Raw genomic sequence first — 23978 nt, 5'->3', positions numbered from 1 at the left:
CTATACACTTTCTAGTTTGGTACAGAATTTTAGCAATTGCCAAACATTCCACAAGGGGCGTAGCTAGGGGGGGGGGCGGCGTGGCATGTGCCCTGGGCGCAACTAGGTGCTAGTGAAGGGGGGCGCCGCAGAGCAGCTGATCGCTGCTGATAGGCGCCTGTATGTCGGACACCTGCAGCAGCGATCAGCTTTAGGAAGGGAGAGGAAATCACGCAGCGTCAGTGACATGAGGTCAGATGACTTAGGTCAGGTGACTGGACTGGTAAACTCCCGTGCTGCTCCCTCCCAGCATGTAGGGGGCGCCACTGGGCTCTGCCTCTACTCTGTGCTCTGCTGTTACACACGGAGTAAATAATAGCCGAGAAGCAGAGAAGAAAGCTCCGCCCACAGCCCGTCCTGCAAGAAACCTTTGATCCTGTCAGCAAGGATACATGGTGTGTCTATGTGTGTCTGTGTGTATATGTGTGTGTAGTGGGTATACAGTATGTGTCTCTGTGTGTATACAGTATGTGTCTCTGTGTGTGTATATGTAAATGTTACAGTGTGTGTTTGTGTATATGTCTCTGTATGTGTTTATGTGTGTGGCACTATCTACAAGAGAGGGGCTGTGTGTGGCACTATCTACAAGGGGGCTGTGTGTGGCGCTGTCTACAAGAGGGCAGTGTGGCGCTATCTACAAGGGGGGCTGTGTGGCGCTATCCACAACAGGGGGGGCTGTGTGGCGTTAACTATGAGGGGGGGCTATGTGTGGTTCTATCTACAGGGGGCTGTGTGTGGCCTCTTTAATTTATTTTATTTTCATTTATTTTTATGTTAACTACGTTATATAACTATATCGCTTGTAAAATGTAGAAATGCTTTTATGCTCAAGTTACATTGAAAAAATTGTGAGAAACAATTACACCTCATTGATTGGTGGAGATAGCAAACATGTCGAGAAATAAGTTGGGGGGGTGGCGCCAATCTGAATCTTGGCCCCGGGTGCAGGAGAACCTAGCCACACCTCTGCATTCCAGCTTGTCACCAACTAATCCCCCAACAAACCCCAGAAGTAGCACCTTGGGGTCTGCCAAATATTTCACATCATATACAGTTCTTATCAACTCCAAAATCTCTCCCCATAAGTTCTTCAAAGCCCCACAAGTCCAGAACATATGAAAGATATATGCTTTTTCCTCCGTACACTTGGGACATTTAGCATCGGATATGATTCCCATCTTTTTCAGTACCCAAGGGGTCCTGTAAACTCTGTAGCAAGAAAAGTTGTGACCTCCTCTGTTCTACATTAATAGATAAATGGCTGGATAACTCTAAAATCTGTTCCCATTCATCTTTGAGCAGGGAATCTATACCCTGTTCCCATTTTTCTCTCACAGGTTCCATAGGATCCCCCAGATATTTAGATAGCAAATTCTTATACGCTCTAACCATATAGTCTAATATTCCCAGTGCATTTTTTATCAGATCCACTGTGCCTGTATAGCATGCCGTATCTGCAAATACTGTAAGAACATTGTGTGCTCCAGGTGAAACTGCTCTTTTAATTGCTGAGAGGACTTCAATGCGGTATCATATAATTGACTCAATATCGTTACACCCTTCATTTCCCATCCTTGCATTCCCTCTAGTTGATATAATACCTACAGAACCGGATTATGCCAAATAGGAGTATATTTAGCACACTCCCCTATTCCCAGTACCTGTTTGCATTGCCACCACACTTTATGTATTAGAAGTAATGTCGGCTTAGTACACCCTGATCTTTTGTAGGTATGGGCATCCAGCCCCTCTAGCGGATTAATCCCTCCCCCCAAATACGACAATATCTGTGCACTGGATCCCCATTTATCTTTGTTCTCCCATCCTTTAAAATGCTGGCACTGGGCCGCCAAGTAATATATCCAGGCATTCGGTAAACTCACTCCCCCTTCATCTTTTGGCAATTGTAGTTTCTCAAATCTCATTCTAGGCACCCCTCGTTTCCATACCAAGTCCCGAAAAAGATTGTGTAATCTTCTAAGCCAGTGTTTTGGAATCCACACCAGAGAGTTGTGAATAATTTATAGTACCTGGGGCATAAGAATCAGTCTTATTATGATAGTTGGCTCACTGATTCATATATATAGGGATATGGAATGTTAATAGGTAACGATGTCACTATATTTAGTTAAAAAAAAGTCTGCCTGTATTAATAGACAGTGCAGCCTGTAATTATATATGTTCTAGTGCATATTGCACTTACATTGCCACTATTGACTCTCTGACTTGGTGATTACCCAAGGTGTATAACGAGAGATGCCTATGGTATATTTGGTCTGAGATCCAGGGTGGATCTCAGCTGTGATTGTCCTATCTCCTTACTATGGGTATGTTAGACTTCCATATTATGGCTTACTTACTGATGTAACATACCTTCCTTGTCCTACTTTCGTCTATGCATGTTTAGTCTCCCTGCATGCATAGTATATGTGTGGTGCCCAGCATATGTTGTATCCTGATTGAAACATCAGTCACTGGTTGCAATTTGTTTTGGACTATGATTCATGTATTTACGATCTTTATTGTATGCCATTGCGCATGTATATATATTTGATTTGCTTACTTAAGCTGATTATATTTGATGTCATCATATACCTCTCTTATATTGTTCTTATCAGGGAATTCACACATATTTTACTTATCATCTGCGCTTATTTGGACAATTTCCAGTTGAGTGTCCGTGATTTTACTGTTGGTCTATGGATTCTTTTATCATTGTATGACTTATTCATGTTAATAAAGTATTTTTGTATTTTTTCATTACCCTTTTGTCTCCCAGCATTCATTTCTTCTTTTGGTCTTATATTTCCTATGTGATCTAGGACTCTTCTTCTGGATTCCCGAATTGTTTTTCCCACATAATTTAAAGGGCAGGTGCATGTAGCCATGTAGACGACCCCTTTGGACTTGCAATTTCCAAATTCCCTATTGGTGAAGACTTGTCCAGTAGATGCACTTCGAAAGCTATTACTTTTAACAATGTGCTGGCAGGCTCTACATGATCCACATTGAAAAGTCCCTACTGGGGGGTCGGGTAACCAATCCATCCGTGGTGAATCCTCCTTGAAGTGGCTATGAACTAGACGGTCTGGGAGGTTTCTACCTCTTCTGTAAGTAATAAGTGGGTAGGATGCCACTGATTGACTGAGATCACTATCCGCTGTTAGAATTCCCCAGTATTTCCTGAAAATTCTTCTAATGTCCTGATGTCTTTCGTCATAAATACCCACCACCCTAACTTTATTCTTGTTGTTTTCTTCCTTCGTAGTCACCTGCGGAATCAGTAGGTTCGTTCTGTTGTGTGACAAAGCATATTGATATGCTTGTCTTAGGGTTTTGTCCGGGTATCCCCTCGTCTGAAATCTCTGCCGGAGATGTCTTGATTTCTTCATAAAGTCTCCCAGGTCCGAGCAGTTTCTCCTCAACCTGAGGTACTGTCCCTTAGGGATACCTTTTTTCAAAGGAATGGGATGATGACTATCCCATGATAAAAGGCTGTTGGTTGCAGTGGTCTGCCGATACAGTATGGTGGTAATGTTACCTGTTTCGGTTTTATAGATGGTGATATCTAGGAAGTTAATGGATGTTTCGTGTATCTCTGAAGTGAAGAACAATCCTAGTCCATTTATGTTTAGAGTGTTGACGAGTAGGTTAAAGTTCTCCGCTGCATCATTCCAGATGATGAAAATATCATCTATGCACCTTGCCCACATTAAAATGGGCGAGGTACATGATGCAAGACTGTCTGAGAACACTACTTGGTCATCCCACCAACCTCCATAAAGGTTGGCGTAGCTGGGGGCACAGGGACTGCCCATTGCAGTCCCTCTCAATTGATGAAACAGTTTACCCCCGAACAGAAAGATGTTTTTGGTCAGGATGAAATTGAGCATATTGAGGATCAACTCGTTATGAGCCTTGTATTGGGTACCCCGAGTTTCATGGAAGCATCGTACTGCCTCACATCCCTGCTGATGAGGGATGGAGCTGTACAGGGCCTCAATATCTAGGCTCGCTAGCATTGCTCCTGGGGGAATTTCCAAACCCTCTAGTCTCTTTAGGATGTCTGTAGTGTCTCTTAGATAGGAAGGTAGGGCATGGACAAACCTGGGGCATAAGAATCATTCTTATTATGATAGTTTTCCCTAAAGCTGAAAGAGGGAGTCTGTTCCACGTTTCCAGCTTAGCGTTAACCCTGGGTAATAGTGGTATTACATTTAGGGCCACATAGTCTGTGACTTTAGTCGTCACTTTGACCCCTAAGTATTTAAACTCTGATACTACTGTAATATGGGGCTCCTCTCCAGAGTCTGCAATATGAACCAGGTCAATGGGCATGTTAGATGTCACGGCGCGGGGTGTGGACCCACTGGGCCATACCGCGTAATGGGATAGCAGCTGGCCACAGGTATAATGCAATGTCTATAGTTCAGAAAGGGTATCTTAGGCAATGTAGATAGTAGCGGTGGATTCAGGCTAAGATGAGGCTCCGACAGTAGACAGACACCTGGCGGGGTGTGACACAATAGATGCAGCGGAGGGCACAACACAACTCCAGCTCTTGAAGGCACAGAGGCACGGTAGCATGGGATACAGGGTACAGGCAGCAGGAACGGGTAACACTGGGAGCTGAAAAACACTAGGAGACCATTTGCAAGGACAAACTTAAGGTAACACAACAATGCTCAGGCAAAGATTGAGAGAGCAGAGCCCCTTTTATAGTTCAGAAGCATTCTGGGCTAAGTGCAGTTATTCTGCAAATGTGAGCGTACTGGCCCTTTATGGCCGTGCACGCGCGGGCATGCGCGCCCTGCGGGAGACAGTGTCCGGACCAGGAAGTGAGTGCCGGCGTCTCCTAGGAGGGAGATGCCGCCGGAAACTCACATGTCCATGGCCGTGGCCGTCAGAGGGTAAGTCAGGACGACGGTCCGCGGCCATAGATGTTACAGTATCCCCCCTCTTACGCCCCCTATTCTTGGGGCCAGAGCGGGAGAGAAACTTCTTCATGAGGGCAGGAGCATTGATGTTCTCCTCTGGCTCCCAAGACCTCTCCTCTGGGCCAAATCCCCTCCAATCCACCAAATAAAATGTTCTTCCTCCTACTCTCTTGGTGTCCAAGATCTCCCTCACCTCGAATGTTCCTGACGAGCCGCCAGGAGGCATTGCAGAACTAGGAGTCCTGGAGTAGCGGTTCAGGACCACAGGCTGCAGCAGGGAGACATGGAAGGAGTTTGGGATCTTGAGGGTGGGAGGCAGCCGAAGCTTGTAAGAGACAGGATTTATCTGCAGCAGAATCTCAAAGGGTCCGAGGAACCTGGGAGCAAACTTGCAAGATGGCACCCTCAGCCAGATATTCTTGGATGACAGCCAGACCTTAGTACCTGGAAGAAACTGGGGAGGTTCTTGCCTTCTAGTGTCTGCCTTTCTCTTCATGCGGTTGATCGCCAGCAGAATAGAAGATCGGGTCTGCTGCCATATCTGCAGAAAGTCCCTGAAAATAGAGTCAGCTGCAGACACCTGGGACATAGTGGAAACAGGGAGTGGTATTTGTGGATGTTGGCCGTAGACAATGAAGAATGGGCTGGAGGTGGTGGACTCACTAGTGTGGTTGTTATAAGAGAACTCAGCCCAAGGAAGCAGCTGCACCCAGTCATCATGCTGGAGATAAAGTGGCGCAGATAGTTCTCCATAATCTGATTAACCCTCTCGACTTGACCATTGGACTGGGGATGGTAGGCCGAGGAGAAGTCCAACTTTACACCGAGAAGACCTCAGAGAGCTCTCCAGAACTTTGAGGTAAACTGAACCCCTCGATCCGAGACAATATGCAGAGGGAAGCCATGCAGACGGAAGATGTGTTGGACGAAGAGGCCGGCCAGTCGGGAAGCAGAAGGCAGACCAGTTACATAGTTACATAGTTACATAGTTAGTACGGCTGAAAAAAGACACATGTCCATCAAGTTCAACCAAGGGAAGGGAAAAGGGAAGGAAAAATTTCTACACATAGGAGCTAATATTTTTTTGTTCTAGGAAATTATCTAACCCTTTTTTAAAGCCATCTACTGTCCCTGCTGTGACCAGCTCCTGCGGTAGGCTATTCCATAAATTCACAGTTCTCACTGTAAAGAAGCCTTGTCGCCTCTGCAGCTTGAACCTTTTTTTCTCCAGACGGAGGGAGTGCCCCCTTGTTTTTTGAGGGGGTTTTACAAGGAACAGGATTTCACCATATTTTTTGTATGTGCCATTAATATATTTATATAAGTTAATCATGTCCCCCCTTAGTCGTCTTTTTTCAAGGCTAAATAGGTTTAATTCTTTCAATCTTTCCTCATAACTTAAATTCTCCATGCCCCTTATTAGCTTCGTTGCTCTTCTTTGTATTTTTTCCAACTCCAGGGCATCCTTTCTATGAACTGGAGCCCAGAACTGAACTGCATATTCTAGATGAGGCCTCACTAATGCTTTGTAAAGTGGCATTATTACATCCCTGTCCCGCGAGTCCATGCCTCTTTTAATACACGACAATATCCTGCTGGCCTTTGAAGCAGCTGATTGACACTGCATGCTGTTATTGAGTTTATGATTTACAAGTACACCCAGATCCTTCTCAACAAGTGAATCCGCCAGTGTAGCGCCCCCTAGGACATATGATGCATGCAGGTTGTTGGTACCAAGATGCATAACTTTACATTTATCTACATTAAACTTCATTTGCCAAGTGGACGCCCAAACACTTAGTTTGTTTAAATCTGCCTGTAATTCATGAACATCTTCCATAGTCTGAACTATATTACATAGCTTGGTGTCATCTGCAAAAATAGAAATAGTGCTATTAATCCCTTCCTCTATATCATTAATAAATAAGTTGAATAATAGTGGTCCCAGCACTGAACCCTGGGGTACACCACTTATAACCGGGGACCATTCAGAGAAGGAATCATTGACCACAACCCTCTGGATACGGTCCTTGAGCCAATTCTCAATCCAATTACAAACTATATTTTCTAAACCTATAGTCCTTAATTTACCCATTAGGCGTCTATGGGGGACAGTGTCAAATGCCTTTGCAAAGTCCAAAAACACTAAATCCACAGCGGCCCCTCTGTCTAGACTTCTGCTCACCTCTTCATAAAAACAGATTAGGTTAGTTTGACAACTTCTGTCCTTAGTAAAACCGTGCTGGCTGTCACTTATAATGCTATTTATTGTCACATAATCCTGTATATAGTCCCTCAATAGCCCCTCAAACATTTTCCCCACGATGGATGTTAAGCTTACTGGTCTATAATTACCCGGGGAAGACCTAGAGCCCTTTTTGAAAATAGGCACCACATTTGCCCTGCGCCAGTCCCTTGGCACTATACCTGTCACTAGAGATTCTCTGAATATTATGAAAAGGGGGACAGAAATAACTGAACTAAGCTCTTTAAGAATTCTAGGGTGTAACCCATCTGGTCCCGGGGCCTTGTGCACATTTATTTTATTTAATTTAGCTTGGACCATCTCTACATTCATCCAATTCAGTATATCAACTGATATATTAACAGCACTGGCACCGGCTACATCAGCTGCTCTTTCTTCTGTTGTATATACAGAGCTAAAGAACCCATTTAGTAACTCTGCCTTCTCTTGATCCCCTGTGATCAACTCCCCATTACCATTATCTAGGGGTCCTACATGTTCAGACCTTGGCTTTTTTGCATTTATATGCTTGAAGAATTTTTTAGGATTTGTTTTACTATCCTTGGCCACCTGCCTTTCATTTTGTATTTTTGCTAATTTTATTACATTTTTACAGATTTTATTAAGCTCTTTATATTTTACAAAGGCTACAGCTGTACCCTCAGATTTGTATTTTTTAAATGCCCTTTTTTTGTCATGTATTGCCCCTTTCACAGAAGGTGTAAGCCATGTGGGGTTTAATTTGAGTCGTTTATACTTATTACCTGTAGGAATACATTTTGCACTATAATAACTCAAAGTAGATTTGAAAATCTCCCATTTATCATTTGTTCCATTATTTGACATTAGTTCTTCCCAGTCTATATCCTGAATTGCAGCCCTCATCCTGGGGAAATTGGCTTTCTTAAAATTAAATGTTTTTGCCCTCCCAGCCTGCGTTTGTTTTTTACAGTATAGGTAAAATGTAACTATATTATGATCACTGTTACCGAGGTTTTCACGAACATTGACATTCCCAACAAGATCTGCATTATTAGAAATGACCAGATCCAACAGAGCTTCACCTCTAGTCGGGTCTTCCACAAACTGGCCCATAAAATTTTCCTGCAACAGGTTGAGGAAATGTCTCCCCTTTGCAGTTGAAGCCGAACCATGACACCAATTAATATCCCGGAAATTAAAATCTCCCATTATCACTACAGTACCCGCCTGTGCAGCCCGCTCCATCTGTTTATATATCTGACCTTCCATCTCCTCAGTTATATTGGGGGGTCTATAGATTACACCAAAAGTAATTTTTTCAGTGTTTACCTCCCTTTCTAGTTCCACCCACAAGGTTTCAACCTCCTCACAGTCTTCACCCACTATTGTCTCTTTCACACTCGCCTTCATATCACTTCTCACATACAGACATACACCACCACCTTTCCTATTTGTCCTGTCTTTACGAAAAAGTGTAAAACCCTGTAGATTTACAGCCCAGTCATGTGAAGAGTCCAGCCATGTTTCAGCAACACCAACTATATCTATATTTTCTTCCAGTATCAAGGCCTCCAGCTCCCCCATTTTGCTTGCTAGACTTCTGGCATTTGTGAACATACACTTTAACTTGCCTGTCAGTTTTTCACTTTTATTATCAGAAATGTGATTTGACATTAATCGGTCCTTTTTATTTACACTGATGTTTTGTAACGAAAGGATCTCCTTATCCTGTTGTCTAGTCCTCTCCCCACATTCTGTTTCTCCCCCCACCAATATAGTCTGACCCCTCTCTAACCTGGCTACCCCTTTTTTTTCTACATTGACCTCCCTCCTCAGCCCTAGTTTAAATACTCCGCCACCCCAGCTAGAATTCTCTCCCCCAGCACAGCGGACCCCCTTCCATTTAGGTGCAAATCATCTGCAGAATACAGTTTGTACCCCAATGAAAAGTCAGCCCAGTGCTCTAGGAACCCAAATCCTTCTCCTCTACACCAAGACTTCAGCCATGCATTTAACTCCCTAAGCTCCCGCTGTCTTTCCTGTGATGCGCATGGCACAGGCAGTATTCCTGAGAATACAACCTTGGAGGTCCTTCCCTTCAGCTTGTAGCCTAGTTCTTTAAAATTATTCTTAAGGCTCCTCCACCTACCATTTATTCTGTCGTTGGTACCGACATGGACCACGACAGCTGGATCATCACCAGCCCCTCCCAGCAATTTGTCCACCCGTTCCACCACATGCCGAACCCTGGCACCAGGGAGACAGCAAACCATTCGGTTGAGGCGGTCTTGGCGACAAATTATTCTATCCGTCTTCCTGATTATAGAATCCCCTACAACTATCAATTGTCTTGGCTTGCCTGCATTACCATCCCGCCGACTACTAGCTGGGCTGTTCTCCCGGCTGTTAGGGAGATCAGTATCCACTAGGGCTGCCTTTTCTGAGACTGACACCCTCGCATCATCACCCAACCTGGCAATTTTGCTTGGAATGCCAGAAACCGGATCGGCCTTCCTTGTCTTTGACCCCTTTCTACTGCCCCTAACTACATTAACCCAGCTACTTACCTGATCCTGCTCACCCATGTCTTCACCCTCCAGTTCTAACCCACTAACTGCATGCTCTGTGAGCAGCAAGCTCCGCTCAAAATTGTCTATCCTCCTCAGTGTTGCATTCTGCTCCTCCAGATCTCTAATACGAGCTTCCAGGTGAACAACATGCTCACATCTGCCACAGAGATATTCACCCTGGAACTCCGGCTCCAGTCGTGTATACATATGACAAACTGTGCACTGAAGAAAACCTCCAATCTTGCTATCCATTATCCAAGTTACACCAAAACAGCGAACAATTGTCAAAGAAAAAGAAGAGTACTTACTGGGGCTTCAACTCCTCTTTTAGAACTCCACTTAGTTCACAAGCCACTTAAACCACCAAGCTCAGAAAGAGCAAGCTCAAAATGAGGTCTGATGACTAATTTATACCACCTGTGTCCAGTTAACCCCTTCCCCCTCGTCAACTGCTGAGCTGGAACGAATCTGCAAGGGAAAAAAAAAAAATTTACAATTTTTTTTTTTAAATTGTGTGAGTTTTTGCTATCTTCTATTTGCTAGCAATCAAAACAGATTCACAAACACAGAAATACAGCAACACAATACAGAAGTACAGCAACACAATCCGGTTTTAGAACTCCACTTAGTTCACAAGCCACTTAAACCACCAAGCTCAGAAAGAGCAAGCTCAAAATGAGGTCTGATGACTAATTTATACCACCTGTGTCCAGTTAACCCCTTCCCCCTCGTCAACTGCTGAGCTGGAACGAATCTGCAAGGGAAAAAAAAAAAAATTTACAATTTTTTTTTTTAAATTGTGTGAGTTTTTGCTATCTTCTATTTGCTAGCAATCAAAACAGATTCACAAACACAGAAATACAGCAACACAATACAGAAGTACAGCAACACAATCCGGTTTTAGAACTCCACTTAGTTCACAAGCCACTTAAACCACCAAGCTCAGAAAGAAAAGTCAGTGGAAAAAATGAGCCATTTTGGAGATTCAATCCACCACCACCCAGACCACACTGCATCCAGCAGAGAGAGGCAGATCCGTGACAAAGTCCATTGGAATATGTCGCCAGGGGGCATCGGGCACACGCAGTGGCTGGAGCAGACCAGCTGGTATGGAGTGGGCAACTTTATTTGCTGCGCACACTGGGCAGGAGGAGACAAAATGTGTGACGTCTTTGGGCAGCATGGGCCGCCAGAACTGATGGGCAATTAGGTCTCGGGTCTTACGGGCACCCACGTGACCTGCTAGCTTGGAACTGTGTCCCCAGCGAAGGATTCTTCCTCTGTCTGCCAGACGTACAAATGTCCTTCCCATAGGAATGTCTCTAACTTGCAGAGGGTTGACAGAAATGATAGTCTGTGGGGACTCCACAGTGTCTTTTGTCTCGAACGACCTAGACAAGGCATCGGCCCTCACATTCTTGTCAGCAGAGTGGTAGTGGAGCTCAAACTGGAACCGAGCGAAGAACAGCGACCACCTGGCCTGACGAGGGTTCAGCCGTTGGGCCGTCTGGAGATAGGTGAGGTTCTTGTGGTCCGTGAAGACCAGCATTGGATGAGCTGCGCCCTCTAGTAGGTGTCTACACTCCTGCAAAGCCAGCTTGATGGCCAGTAACTCCTGATCCCCAATTGAGTAGTTGCGCTCTGCAGGAGAAAACAGCTTGGAGTAGTAGCCACATACCACAGTCTTGCCTTTGGAACCTCTCTGGAACAAAAGTGCGCCAGCACCAACAGAGGAGGCGTCCACTTCCAACAAAAACTGTAGGGACACATAAGGATGATGAAGAATTGAGGCTGACGTGAAGGCCTTCTTTAAGCTCTTGAACGTGGCCTCGCTTCTGGAGTCCACACCTTGGCATTCATGTCCTTTTTGGTGAGGGTAGAGATGGGAGCTGTCAGTGAGAAGAAGTTGGGAACGAACAGCCGGTAGAAGTTGGCGAACCCCAGAAAGCACTGTATGGCCCATAAGCCTTGAGGGCGTGGCCATTCCAAGATAGCCTTTACCTTTTCAGAATCCATTTTGAAACCCTGATCGGAGATGATGTAGCCCAGGAAGGGTAGAGACTTTCTCTCAAACACGCACTTCTCCAGCTTGGCATATAGGTGATTCTCCTTAATCGAAGCAAAACATGGTGGACATGTCTTTGATGAGTTACTGGATCTGGGGGAAAAATCAAAATGTCATCGAGATACACCACAACACAGACATAGAGGAGGTCACGGAAGATGTCATTGACAAATTCTTAAAAGACCGCAGGGGTTGTTACACAGGCCGAAGGGCATAACCAGGTATTCGTAGTGTCCATCACGTTTATTAAATGCAGTCTTCCACTCGTCACCCTGACGAATCCGGATGAGATTGTAGGCCCCCCGCAGGTCTGGTTTTGAAAAAAAATTGCCCTCCGTATGCGATCAAACAGTACGGAGATTAAAGGCAATGGGTATCTGTTCTTTACCGTGATCTGGTTGAGACCCCGGTAGCCAATGCAGGGTCAGAGGGATCCGTCTTTCTTTTTAACAAAGAAAAACCCGGCCCCGGCTGGGGATGAGGATTTGCATATGAAGCCCCTCTCTAAATTTTCCTTGATATAGGCAGACATCGACTGGGTTTCAGGTAAGGAGAGAGGGTATACTCTACCACGAGAAGGAGACGAATCAGGGACCAAGTCAATAGGACAATCATACGCTCGGTGTGGTGGCAATGTCTCTGCCTCCTTCTTGTCGAAGACATTCGAGAACTGAGAGTAGCAAGAGGGCAACCCTGCCAATGACTGATGCGGAGGAGGCTGAAGCAGGTGGATATGCCCCAGACAGCGGTTGAGGCACTTGGGACCCCACTGGAGAACCTCTCCGGAGTTCCAATCCAGGACTGGGGAGTGTAGACGGAGCCAAGGCAAACCCAACAACACAGGGTTGACGGCCTTGGGTAGCACAAACAGGGAGATGAGCTCAGAATAAAGGGCTCCCACTTCAAGCCTCAGAGGTTTGGTCACAGACAATATTGGGTCGGGCAGCGGCAGTCCCTCTACTGAGGCAACGATCAACGGCTTCTCCAGAAGGGTAGTGGGCAAGTGAAGAAGATCCACAAGGTCTCTGCGTATAAAATAGGCTGCAGAGCCAGAGTCCAGATAGGCAGAGACCAGATGGGGCCTCTCGCCAGAGACAATAGTCATAGGGATGGACATCTTGGAGGAGAGTTCTCTGTCAAATGCGGTGTCGCCCAGGGTTGTCTCTCCAACCAATCCTAGGCGTTGGAGTTTTTTGGCTTCTAGGGACACAGACGCATGACATGGTCAGCGAGGCCGCAATATAGACAGAGTCCAGAAGTGTGCCTGCGCTGTTTCTCCTGGACAGATAGTCTAAGCCGATCTACTTACATCGGGACCTCGGGTGGGACAACAGATGAGGACAAGAGGGGTTTCTGGAAGTTGGGAGCCAACCTAGGAAGCCTTCTCTCTCGACGAACCTCTTGGGATCTTTCTCTGAGTCTCATGTCAACCCGGGTGGCAAGTAAAATTAGGTCGTCCAAGGTAGGTGGTAGATCACGAGGAGCTAGTTCGTCCTTTATCTCGGATGACAGATCATGCCAGAAGGAAGCTACTAACGCCTCGTTGTTCCAGGACAGCTCTCCTGCCAGGGTCCGGAACTGGATGGTGTACTCGCCCAAGGAGGTGTCCTCCTGGCGAAGGTTCAGTAGAGAAACAATAAAGGCGATCCTGACACCGTCTGAGGGAAATGCTCTGGTGTGCAGGGTGAAGTGGATATGACACTGGTTGAGATATCCCCTGCACGCTCTTGCGTGTCTGTAAAAACGACGCGGTAAAGGCAGCGATAACCGAGGATCTGAACCGGTGCTGATAGGCAGTGTAGCAGGAGGATCAGTCGGAGAAGCTGGAACAGGAGCAGAGGAGGAAGCAGCTAGCGCCACTAGCTGTAGGGCGATGCAGTTTACTGCCACAAGGAGTTGATCCTGTCGTGTTCACAGGTCCTGCAGGTCCGCTTGCATGGCTTGGGAAGTTGACAGGACCTTGAATTGACCAGCGGCGTCCATGGCCTGAGCGTACTGTCACGGCGCGGGGTGTGGACACACTGGGCCGTACTGCATAGCGGGATAGCAGCTGGCCAAACAGATATAATGCAATGTCTATAGTTCAGAAAGGGTACCTGAGCCAATGTAGACAGTAGCGGTTGATTTAGGCTAAGATGAGGATGTGGCACAATAGATGCAGTGGAGGGCACAAGACGATTCCAACTCTTGAAGGCACAGAGGCATGGTAGCACGGGATACAGGGTACAGGCAGCTGGAATGGGTAAAACTGGGAACTGGAAAACACTAGGAGACCATTTGCAAGGACAAACTTAAGGTAACACAACAACGCTCAGGCAAAGATCGAGAGGGCAGAGCCTCTTTTATAGTCCAGAAGCATTCTGGGCTAATTGCAGTTATTCTGCAAATGTGCGCGTACTGGCCCTTCAAGGCCGTGCACGCGCGGGCGTGCGCACCCTGCGGGAGACAGTGTCCGGACCAGGAGGTGAGTACCGGTGTCTCCCAGGAGGGAGATGCCGCCAGGAACTCGCTCTTCCGTGGCCACGGCCGTTAGAGGGTAAGTCGGGACGACGGTCCGTGGCCATAGACGTTACAATAGCCGATTTATTCCAGTTTAGAGTCAAACCGGAAAAGACTCAAAATCTTGTAATCATTTCCAGGACTAAAGGAAGAGTATTTTCAGTATCTGTAATAAATAACAATATATCCTCAGCATAGAGAGATATTTTTTCTTCCACTGCACCATATTTCATACCTTTTATGTGCCCCTTTTGTTGTATTGCACAAAGTAGAGGTTCCACTGCCAGAGCAAACAATAATGGCGACAATGGACATCCCTGACGGGTTCCCCTAGCCAGCGGAAACTGCCTAGACATCGCCCCAATCGCCCTTATTCTAGACGTTGGAGCCGCATACTGCAAAATAATCCACTTCACAAAATATGGGTCGAATCCCTTCCTACGCATGACATTCCATAAATACCCCCACTCTACACAATCGAATGCCTTTGCGGCGTCCAGTGTCAATACAGCCCTCCCACAGGATTTTCCGGCACCACCTGTAGATTAAGGAACAGCCTTCTAAGATTTATAGCCGTTGACTTCGATGGCATGAACCCCGATTGGTCATCATGTACAACCAAATGTACCACCTTATTTAGTCTCTGTGCTAATACTTTCGCCAGGATTTTAATATCCGATCTCAGCAGAGATATCGGTCTGTATGATTCCGGTAATTGGATATCTTTCCCTACTTTTGGTAGGACCACTATCATCAGCTCATATAGAGAATTAGGTAGTCTCCCTCTCTCAAAACTGTCCACTAGGGTATCTAGGAATTGCAGCGCTAATTCATCCCTACACTTCCTATATATTTCCCCTGGCAGGTCAACCGGACTGGAGCCTTCTCATTTGCCACGTCTCCTATTGCACGTACTAGTTCCTCCAAGGAAATAGGTTCCTTCAATATCTCTCTTTCCCGCGGACCCAGACGGGGAAGTCGAATATCTCCCAGATACTACTTTAATTGCTGTGTGGTGTATTGCACTTTTGAGGTATATACACTACCGTTCAAAAGTTTAGGGTCACTTAGAAATTTCCTTATTTTTGAAAGAAAAGCACAGTTTTTTTCAATGAAGATAACATTAAATTAATCAGAAATACACTCTATACATTGTTAATGTGCTAAATGACTATTCTAGCTGCAAACGTCTGGTATTAATGCAACTGAGCAACAAGACAAGTACATTAGAGTCTCTAGTTTGAGAAATAGACACCTCACAGTTCCTGGCAGCTTCATTAAATAGTACCTGCAAAACGCCAGTGTCAACGTCTACAGTGAAGAGGCGACTCCGGGATGCTGGCCTTCAGGGCAGAGTGACAAAGAAAGAGCCATATCAGGAGACTGGCTAATAAAAGGAAAAGATTAATAGGGCAAAAGCACACAGACATTGGACAGAGGAAGATTGGAAAAAAGTGTTATGGACAGACGAATCGAAGTTTGAGGCGTTTGGATCACACAGAAGAACGTTTGTGAGACGCAGAACAACTGAAAAGATGCTGGAAGAGTGCCTGACGCAATCTGTCAAGCATGGTGGAGGTAATGTGATGGTCTGGGGTTGCTTTGGTGCTGGAAAAGTGGGAGATTTGTACAAGGTAAAAGGGATTTTGAATAAGGAAGGCTATCACTCCATTTTGCAACGACATGCCATACCCTGTGGACAGCGCTTGATTGGAGCCAATTTCATCCTACAACAGGACAATGACCCAAAGCACACCTCCAAATTATGCAAGAACTATTTAGGGAAGAAGCAGGCAGCTGGTATTCTATCTGTAATGGAGTGGCCAGCGCAGTCACCAGATCTCAACCCCATAGAGCTGTTGTGGGAGCAGCTTGACCGTATGGTACGCAAGAAGTGCCCATCAAGCCAATCCAACTTGTGGGAGGGGCTTCTGGAAGCATGGGGTGAAATTTCTCCCGATTACCCCAGCAAATTAACAGCTACAATGCCAAAGGTCTGCAATGCTGTAATTGCTGCAAATGGAGCATTCTTTGACGAAAGCAAAGTTTGAAGGAGAAAATTATTATTTGAAATAAAAATCATTATTTCTAACCTTGTCAATGTCTTGACTATATTTTCTAGTCATTTTGCAACTCATTTGATAAATATAAGTGTGAGTTTTCATGGAAAACACAAAATTGTTTGGGTGACCCCAAACTTTTGAACGGTAGTGTAGGTCAGTATAAAACTTCTCAAACACTTGCAAAATATGCCCCGTGCCTGTCCCTAGCCGCCCCCCTCCTCTCTAGAAACCATGAATAAAGTTGTTACCTCTTTGTGCCTGTGCCATTCTGACTAGCAACCATCTGGTAGTCTTCCCTTCCTCGTAATATTGCTGCTTAAGAAACATTCTCTTATTATCAGCTCTCTCCAGTTGATAATTTTTCAACAGTTTCTGAACCTCTACCCAATTTCTAAATGAATCTGCCGAGCCCTCTTAAACATGTCTTCTTTCAGTCTCCACCACCCTCCCCATTAGACTTTCCCCCAGCCGTCTAGACTTTGTTTAGATCCTATTAATATGTTGGATGAACACCCCCTGTAACCAGGACTTCATTGCATCCCATAAGACCTCTTGTGGTACAGAGTCCACGTTAAACCAAAAATACTTTGCTATCTGGTCTTGTATCTCCTTGCCATCCTTCAGTTTCAAGCAGAACAAATTTAGCCTCCAATTCCCAAAGCTTCTATTGGGCTGTTCTCCCACTGCCAGCATCAACGCCACAGGGGAATAATCCGATAATGTTCTCTGCAAATATTCTACCTGTTCTATAAAATATACCGCTGTAGGGGAACATAAGACCAGGTCTATCCGGGAGAGCGACTGGTACGTGGATGAGGCACAGGAGTACTGGAGTATCCCCGGGTGTTTATCTCTCCAAAAAAAGCTCTGTGTGGAGATCCCACCCCCCAGCCAGCTCCTTCTCTACACCGCCGACTGGACCTGCAGGATGGTGAGTGTTTCCCCCTTTCCATCCTGCTTCCCATTCCTCCTGACCCCACTTGTAGAGTATATAAAGTATGTTAATTTCACTGTATAGTTTAGATAGACATCTAATTGTGCTCCCACAATATAAAGAAATTTAATTATAAGGTTCACTGAAATGACAACTGAGTAAAAAGATATCTTTAATAGTAACTAGTTTAAAAACAGGGGTAACACACCACTGTGACATAAGCCCCACCGTGAAAATAAAAAATGTATTAAACAAAAAAACACTGAGTTATTATGATACCTATATCTCTGTGTTTAAATGATATTTGTAGGAATCAGCATATACCCAGGGCACAACCGTAGTACAAACCCAAATTGAAGCATAGGTGTCCGACAAAATCGGATCTCCTAACGCTGGGTGTAACACAATATAGTTGTCCCCAATGCACACATTCCATAAACATTAAACGACCCTACGCGTTTCAGATACTCATCCTCAGGGGTCCGTATCTTGGTAACTCTGGCCTCATCACCAGCGATATTAGTATTCAACAGCGGATATTCCGCTGTGCGTCACGGGAAGATGCACGTATCGATGTCAACGGCATACTTCATTGCAGGCGCTAGGTTACTATAAACGCTAAACTCCACCCATCGTATTCGGCGGCAACACATGAATTGACCAATCACAACACCCTCTCGATTCGTGACACCTGCCCATGTGACCCCCCGCCGTCAGCTGACAGCCAAAGGTCATCATCGGCCGCATCATGCCGAACGCGCAGGCGCAGTGGAAGCCAAGGACGTATCGCCCGGACTGCCAAACACGAGGAGGTAAGCGCTAAAAGATGATATGTTATAAGTATATCTTGCGGGACAGTATAACACCGCAAGTGGGCAACCTCACAAAGCAACTCAAGAGTAAATAATCACATATGAGGTGGACGAAGTTGCTGAAATCTCTATTCCTTAGAAAAACTGACAACACGATCTCTTTATGTATTGGCTAATCAGTGTAGCCATCTCAAATAGGTAATGCAAAAAATGCAGATAAACACTCACCCACCCCAAGGTAAACCACCTATAGGGGGATGGTATCACACATTTAGATAAAACATGTATAATTGGTCTGCTCATTTAAACCTGCTGGTTGTATACATTCCAGTCTATGGATCCATTGCGCTTCCTTCCGTAAAATCAGGTTGTCCCAGTCCCCTCCTCTTTTGGGGGGTCTGACGAGTTCAATTGCTTGAAATTTTAACACTGCTGCCTGGCCTTGGTGTTTAGCATGCACGTGCTTGGATATTGGAGTGTCCCTACCATGGATAATATCTCCAACATGCTCCCTAATACGACGACGAAATTGTCGTGCTGTTTTACCCACATAATTTAGGGGGCATGGGCATGTGATTAGGTAAACTACTCCTGCTGTCTTACAATTGACATAATCCCGAATATTGTATTTTTTCTGTGTGACAACACTGGTAAAACTATTCCCTTTAAGAATGAAATCACAGGCTTTACAACTACCACATCTGAAAGTGCCTGGTGTTTGTCTATCCAGCCATGTGCCCCTAGGTGAAATGGGGTCGAAACAGCTGTGCATGACTCTGTCCCTTATATTTTTCCCTCTCCGATACGTAACAGATGGCCTCTGTGTGATCTGGTCTACTAAATCTATATCAGAACTAAGAATACGCCAATACCTATTCAGTATCTGCATAATGTCATTTTGTTTTGAGTCATAGGTGCCTATGACTCAAAACAAAATGACATTATGCAGATACTGAATAGGTATTGGCGTATTCTTAGTTCTGATATAGATTTAGTAGACCAGATCACACAGAGGCCATCTGTTACGTATCGGAGAGGGAAAAATATAAGGGACAGAGTCATGCACAGCTGTTTCGACCCCATTTCACCTAGGGGCACATGGCTGGATAGACAAACACCAGGCACTTTCAGATGTGGTAGTTGTAAAGCCTGTGATTTCATTCTTAAAGGGAATAGTTTTACCAGTGTTGTCACACAGAAAAAATACAATATTCGGGATTATGTCAATTGTAAGACAGCAGGAGTAGTTTACCTAATCACATGCCCATGCCCCCTAAATTATGTGGGTAAAACAGCACGACAATTTCGTCGTCGTATTAGGGAGCATGTTGGAGATATTATCCATGGTAGGGACACTCCAATATCCAAGCACGTGCATGCTAAACACCAAGGCCAGGCAGCAGTGTTAAAATTTCAAGCAATTGAACTCGTCAGACCCCCCAAAAGAGGAGGGGACTGGGACAACCTGATTTTACGGAAGGAAGCGCAATGGATCCATAGACTGGAATGTATACAACCAGCAGGTTTAAATGAGCAGACCAATTATACATGTTTTATCTAAATGTGTGATACCATCCCCCTATAGGTGGTTTACCTTGGGGTGGGTGAGTGTTTATCTGCATTTTTTGCATTACCTATTTGAGATGGCTACACTGATTAGCCAATACATAAAGAGATTGTGTTGTCAGTTTTTCTAAGGAATAGAGATTTCAGCAACTTCGTCCACCTCATATGTGATTATTTACTCTTGAGTTGCTTTGTGAGGTTGCCCACTTGCGGTGTTATACTGTCCCGCAAGATATACTTATAACATATCATCTTTTAGCGCTTACCTCCTCGTGTTTGGCAGTCCGGGCGATACGTCCTTGGCTTCCACTGCGCCTGCGCGTTCGGCATGATGCGGCCGATGATGACCTTTGGCTGTCAGCTGACGGCGGGGGGTCACATGGGCAGGTGTCACGAATCGAGAGGGTGTTGTGATTGGTCAATTCATGTGTTGCCGCCGAATACGATGGGTGGAGTTTAGCGTTTATAGTAACCTAGCGCCTGCAATGAAGTATGCCGTTGACATCGATACGTGCATCTTCCCGTGACGCACAGCGGAATATCCGCTGTTGAATACTAATATCGCTGGTGATGAGGCCAGAGTTACCAAGATACGGACCCCTGAGGATGAGTATCTGAAACGCGTAGGGTCGTTTAATGTTTATGGAATGTGTGCATTGGGGACAACTATATTGTGTTACACCCAGCGTTAGGAGATCCGATTTTGTCGGACACCTATGCTTCAATTTGGGTTTGTACTACGGTTGTGCCCTGGGTATATGCTGATTCCTACAAATATCATTTAAACACAGAGATATAGGTATCATAATAACTCAGTGTTTTTTTGTTTAATACATTTTTTATTTTCACGGTGGGGCTTATGTCACAGTGGTGTGTTACCCCTGTTTTTAAACTAGTTACTATTAAAGATATCTTTTTACTCAGTTGTCATTTCAGTGAACCTTATATAAAGTATGTTAAAATGTTTTTTGTTTTCTTTTCGTTTTCCTAGCGATAATCGTGGCAAAAATGGCGCAGTTTTGCCGCGATTATATAAAAATCACAGCAAAACCTCGTGATTTGTGCCGCGATTACGAAAATTGTATAAAAAAAGGATACAAAACATGAAAAAATAGTGCTGTTAGTATATATTCTCACAGTGCGGTCAAATCACGTTTTTGCCGCGAAATGGGATTTCACCGCACTGTGTAACTAGATTAAGGCCTTATTCAGACGTCCGTGTTTGGTCCGTGATATACGGAGCGTGTGTCAGCCATATTTCCCAGGCCGACCACATTTCTTGGAGCCGAACTCCTAGCATCACAGTTATCAATGCTGCGAGGAGTCCCTGCCTCTCTGCGGGAATACTGCCCCATACTGTAATGATGCTTTCAGTATGGGACCAGGGACAGTGTTCCCACGGGAAGGGAGGAACTCCTATGATTATAGATAACTGTGATGCTAGAAACCCGGCTCCCTGAACTGTGGTCGGTCCGGGAAATATGGCCGATACCCGGTCTGTATAGCGCAGACCGAACATGGACATCTGAATAAGGTCACTGACTTGTCTCCTATTTTTGGTGCGGATTTCGCACTGAAAATTAAATACAAATTACAATATAAGGCAATATTCAGACTAATGTGTGTGAAATCAGCTGTGAATAATGGCTGTTTTTCACAGCCGATTTGAACCCGTGCGGGACCCGTTTTCACAGATCCCTCATAGACTTGAGTCTATTGAGGGATCCGTGAAAATGCACAAAAATAGGACATGTCCTATTTTTTACAGGCCCTTCACATGGTCCGTTAAAGCAACGACCATGTGAATACACCGATAGAAATACATGCAGCCTTGTGACGGCCATTAAAAAAACACGTTAGTCTGAATAAGCCCTAACTCATGTGAATGGGGTTTGTCAAAACCCCATGCACGTGCAGCAGAAAAAAAATCTGCATGGAATTTAGGACGTGCTGCTGATTTATAAGCCCTTAACACGATATCATGTAACTGTACGGGATAAGGGTTAGGTATGTGTGGGAAGTATAGAGCGAGCTCACGGGCTGAGCTCGCTCCATACACGAGATCTCGCTGTAAAAGACAGCAAGCATAATCTCGAGTAAGTGACACACATTAACGTTACCAAAGCATCGGGAGTGTTCTTCCTGGCTGTAAGCGATGTCTATTTACTCTCAAGACACTTCAGTAATGTTAATGTGTGTGTATGTGACAGCACATAGTGAACAACGCAGGATCACTATGTGCTGATTACATGAATGGAGAGAAAAGTGTATGATGCTGATTGGTCACTGATTGGTCAGCGTCATACACTTCTCTCCACAACGCCTACTTGGTCCAAAGTAAAAAGACGCCCAGTTGGGCATTAAGAAACTCATTAGCATAAAGTTAAAATAGGTCATAACTTGGTGAAAATTGATCGTTTTTCTAAATAAAAAACACTGCTGTAATCTACATTACAGCACCGATCACATTATGTACTAGATAGGGCACTTATAATGTGGTGACAGAGCCTCTTTAAATAAAGTTTTTTTTTTATGTTCCAAAAAAAAAAATAAAGTAATAAAATAATAAAGTATTAAAACTTCAAAAAAAAAACTTTCCACATTTTTTCCGTAAATCAATGTTAAAAAAAAATAAAAGTTAACATAACTGGTATCGCTGCGTCCTTATATGTCTGAACTATCACAATATAGCTTTGCTTAACCCGCTGAGTGAATGCCGTAAAAAATAAATATATAAAACCCGCAAATTGCTGGCTTTTGGTCACCTTAGCATTCCAAAAAAGTGATTAAAAAGTTGTATATACCCCAAAATGGTATCGGTGAAAACTACAGCTCGCCCTGCAAATTGTAAGCCCTCACATTACTAAATTGATGGAAAAATGGAAAAGTTATGGCTCTCAGAACATGGCGGCACAAAACATTTTTTTAATTTAGGAAATAGCTTTATTTTTTTTTAAAGTGGTAAAACAAAACATATAAATTTGGTATCGTCCTAATCGTATCAACCTGTAGAATAAGGTGAATATGTAGTTTTTACCGCCTGATGGATGCCGTAAAAAAAAAAAAAATGGCGTAATCGCTGTTTTTTGCCCATTTCACCCCACAAATAGTTTTTTTTCAGTTTCCCAGTACATTATGCGGTACTATAAATGGTGCTAGGAAAAACTACAACTTGTCCCGCAAAAAACAAGCCCACATGTGGCTATATAGACGGACAAATAAAAAATTATAGCTTTTGCAATGTGGGGAGGCTAAAACAAAAGTGAAAATCCAAAAAATGTCTGAGGAGGGAAGAGGTTAAATCAGCTGCATGCCTATTATGTTGTAGAATTGTAACAGATTTCATCCTTTACAATGTAAAGCGCTAATTTGATGTAAATTCCTAGCAAATTCTGTAACGCACACATTGAGGAATTTAGTGCACAAAATCTGCATCAAAACCGCAGGTAATTCCGCAGCCATACAGTCTGTATGCCATACAGTGGAATACGTTTTAGCTAAATAGATCAAAATCCAGAGCATTAACCGGTCACTGCCTGCTCCATGGTTTTCTTCACTGTAATTGACATCAGCATCAAAATCAGTTAATGCGTATATCGTACAAACGTGAGTGCCACACTTTCCGTTGCCCACCCCAGGTAATGGAGGGGGCAGACATCTTGGTTGTATGGGGCCCAGAAATTCCTGATGGCGGCCCTGCCTCTCCCCACTATGAAATGTATCCAGCCCCCCATGCATCACAGCGTTAAAGTCTCCCACCATAATTAAGGGTACATAAGGCAGTGTAGAAAGCTTTTTCATAAGTTTTTTAAGTGCAATACTAGGATAAGGAAAGGGGATGTACAATACGATCAAAACACATTCCCAATGATAGAGGTTGCAGTGCACATCCACATATCGTCACTCACCATCAGTAAAGGAGGAGTGGAAAACAAAAGGAAGACTCCTGTGTACCAGCAGGCTCACCCCCCTGGAATAAGTCGTGTGGAAAGAGTGAAAACCGTGAGCTATCCACACTTGTAGTAGCGATATTGAGTCCCTAGTCAGATGCGCCTCTTGTAACCTCATGATCAGAGTGTTTTGTTGTTTAATATACTCAAAAATCACCTGACGTTTCCTCGATTCCCTCAATCCCGTGACGTTCCAGGATATACACCTAACCGACCTCATCATACATCAATAGAAAAAGGTTTCTTCTACGGGTTGTAACCCCACGATCAGAGCATTTTGTTGTTTAATATATTCAAAAATCGCCTGACGTTTCCT

Source organism: Rhinoderma darwinii, chromosome 2, assembly GCF_050947455.1.
Source record: "Rhinoderma darwinii isolate aRhiDar2 chromosome 2, aRhiDar2.hap1, whole genome shotgun sequence".
In the NCBI taxonomy this organism is placed as follows: Eukaryota; Metazoa; Chordata; class Amphibia; order Anura; family Rhinodermatidae; genus Rhinoderma; species Rhinoderma darwinii.
This window is presented reverse-complemented; position numbering follows the sequence as displayed.